Source organism: Rhyacophila brunnea, unplaced genomic scaffold (assembly GCF_057557595.1).
Source record: "Rhyacophila brunnea isolate RB1 unplaced genomic scaffold, BYU_Rbru_1.0 scaffold_14, whole genome shotgun sequence".
NCBI lineage: Eukaryota > Metazoa > Arthropoda > Insecta > Trichoptera > Rhyacophilidae > Rhyacophila > Rhyacophila brunnea.
Genome location: NW_028232796.1, coordinates 40,163,267 through 40,167,130, shown reverse-complemented (window position 1 = coordinate 40,167,130; position 3,864 = coordinate 40,163,267).

Genomic DNA, 3,864 nt, shown 5'->3' with positions numbered 1-3,864 from the left:
GCAAGCGTCGAATAGGCGTCATTTGGTTTTGACCAAGGATAATCGTGAATCCCAGATACTCTCCAGTCTCCACCGAGATGAATGTTACAATGAGTATTAAATGAATCAATTAACTTAATTTCGTCACCTTTCTATTGTCATTTACTATAGTGGAATAACCTAACCTTCAAATTACGCAGATTGCAAATTCTTCTAATACACACGAATTACACAGAGTACATTTAATTATTATTACCATTATTGTTTCTGACTGCTCTTACATGAAGATTATTGCATAGTTTTCTCTCGCTTGGCGTCGCTCTAACTATGTTATATTTTTTGTAAAAACTATCTAACTTCACGCTTATGTGGTATGCTTATAGTAATCATTATGCAGTAAGTGAAAATATTATATCCTGACCATAATAATCCACTGATTTACAATAATTATTCATATCCTCATAATATATAAATAAAAATGTTACGTTATTATATAAGATTTCTTTGTTATGCCCATGGTGGCCGAGCAGTGACGTACCGGCTTACGATGTCATAAATCCCGAGATCAAATCCCGGGTCTGAAAAATTCACATATTATTTATTTTGAATGTGTTTTAAGAGTATAGACGTAATATGTTGAGCAAGTAGCTAACATGCATTTATTATAATAACAAAAATCTGTTATTACAGCCTTTACTTTTTTAAAGCCATATAATCTTATTAGGATCGATGTGGTAAATATTTAGGTTTTCTGTTTACCCATCTATTTTATAGTTTATTAATAGTTTTAATTTTAATAGTTTATTCTCCAATTTAGAAAACATGTTGTAAAATTTAATGAACTTTCCGTTTCAAATTAAAACTATTCATCATTTTGGATCTATCGACATTACGGAATAATTGGTAAAAATAGCAAGACAAACGACTAACTGTACATTATCAAATGATGCAAGATGACCATTTTATTTTCTTAAGAATGACTTAGGGATTCCTCTGACACGTAGAACAAATAGAAAATCACAGAACTGCTAGCTGAAAAGGAAACCAAAAACCATATTTCCCTAATATACGTAAACCGGCATAGAAAGGGTTGTAAAACCCGCAGCAGTATCCAAGATAATACACACACATACATATCGGAGTATTATAACATATTCTGTGGGAAAGTGTCAAAACTGACCCGCCCTTTCAAAATCGAGGGATGAATAAATTCCGATTGGGCCACCACTAGGCAGCGGACCATCTGTCACTTTCGATTTCACAATGCCACAGTACGTCGCGGTTCACGAACGAGACCTTAGGTTTGGGATCCGCTGGCGTACATTTCTGAGTAGATACTTTCTATTTACAGGATGTCCTGTAGATAACTTTGTAACGAAGTTACTTTGTATGGCATTCAAATATTTGTGTAACCACGTTGTATTTTCTATTGATGTTTATTATAGGACAAAATTATGTGATAAAATATATTATTCTTTAAATTTAATAATCACGTTAACAATATTATGTAATATTTGGCAAATCTTTGTTAAAGTTTTTACATTATAACGTCACTTTATTCAATTTCTGGCCATCCTTAAATACGTTAGCAAACTTTCATCTCTATTTTCCTTTGTATTATCATAGTAAGCCATGAATCTCAATAACAATACTATAGTAGTAGCAGTGAAACTATCACAGAAACACGTTATCTTGAGATAATCACATAGATTATATATATTGTGACCCCACCGGAAATCATTACCCGGAGACTCCCGGTACAAAAAAACCTATGCTTTTACATTAAACAGCGAAGTAGTATGATTTTAAGAGAGTTGGTTGTTACTGGTGACTTTCTTTTTGCTAATATTATTATAAAAAAAAATATTTCGTGCAATTGTGGACATAAATAAAAAAAATATTTTTTTTTTACCACAATATTTAGATATTGACACGGATTGTACTTTAATATATCGTATTGATATACATCCAATAAGCAATTTTAACGGCTTGGTGGGCAAGAATAATAATTTTGAAATAGAATTGATTCAAAATTAAGTCAATTTAATACCAAATAATATTTTATGTTCTAATAATGTTGAATTAATATATTTTGATGTATTCAATAGATATTTATAAACAAAAATGTCGGTAATCATTCAAAATAAATATATTTATTATGGCAACATTAATGTACATAAAAAAGGAGCTCGTGTTTCTAATTCAATGTATTATACATATTAAGCAACGTAAATTAACACGCGCGTTAACATGATCTTACTCCCTACTTCATTTATCGTTTGTCAATTTATGGCTACGGCCGTATGTTGTAGCTTAGCCACTGGTAAATGCCAATAGAAATGGCGTATTTCAAAAAAATACTACCTTATTCTTAAGGTCAATAATTATTATAAAGCAAACATTATTCGTAGAATGTTTATCACATTTGAATGGGCAAAGCCATAGCTTATAATCAATATCTTTAAAGTATCTTTAAATGTGTAAATTTTGCCCATTTTTTGAATAATAAAATGTCTAATTCTTGTCATATTTAGGATCATAGAGATTATCAAAATAATTTTTTATTGTAAATATTTCAGTATAATAATGTCAACATAGATTTTACTAATGGTTTTATAAATGCTTTTAAAAAATAATAAATATAAAAAATCTTAACATCACTTCACATGAACGTACTGAAATATGACTGTATTTTAAAACATAGAGCGAAAGGTTTAAAAGAATACTATTTTATGTAATAAAAATACTTTATGCAGTCATCAAATGTTTAAATTAAATATAAAGGATAATAAGGTTTCAAAATTATGAAAATAGATTATCTACAACGTTTAAGGAATGTCCAGGATCATGCTTAGAAAATAGCATAAAAGCTCCATTTTGACGTACGCTGAGCATGCCCCCCCCCCTTAAAGGCGTGCAGAAAATAGAAAAAAATGATAATTATACGGATTATTTTTCCAAGATATAATGGACAATCCAACTCGATTTTCTTTAGAATATTTTCAACTTACGTGTGTACAGTTAGTAATGTGCCCAATGTACCCAAATAATTCTTTTAGGATAAACCCTATTATATTTCATTTATTTAAAAAAAGTTTTAAAAAAAGTAGTTAAAAAAATATATTATTTTACACCATTAAGTAAATAACAAATAATTACAAGATAAAAAGAACTTTTTATACACTTACAACGTTTTTAAATTTTCTGCTGAATCATATAAACTTGACTTGACTAGCTTAAACGATCAAAGAAATTTGTACTTGATAGAAATAATACTAAAATGTCATATTGATTTCCATAGTAACGCACGTATATATTAATAATTTAGTTGCTAGACCCACTTAGCAACCAATAATTGTTTTACTTTTTACGGATTTCTTCCGAAATAACTTTTCATACAAAACATAATTAACTGAAAATGAAATCAATTCTACTTAAAGATGGCTAAAAGTATTAAAAAAATGCATTGGCATCGTGTTCTGATATATTCTAAAAGTTTAAAATGTCTAGCTAGTCGGGAAGTTAGTTAAAAATCGATTGCAAGATTTGTACCGGACAAATAAGAATACGAGCTAAGAGAAACGTTGTAAAAAAAATCTAAATTCGGCCATAAGGCCATTTCACTGCAGTATCAGATACATTCCTTTTGGTAGGCTGCTAAATGCCAAAGGTCACGAGAGACCATCATTTATCACTCAATTTCGATGCGGACTGACTATAGTAATAATAAATTATCACTGTGCGTATCCGACTATCTGAAAGGGTTTGTATGTTACATTATAGTGCAGCTAAATTTAGGTCAAGTGTGGTGAGTGAATTTGTCAAACGAAATTCAATAATCGTCGCAGTACGAGGCCTGTGTAGCCGGCCATGGATATAGTAATA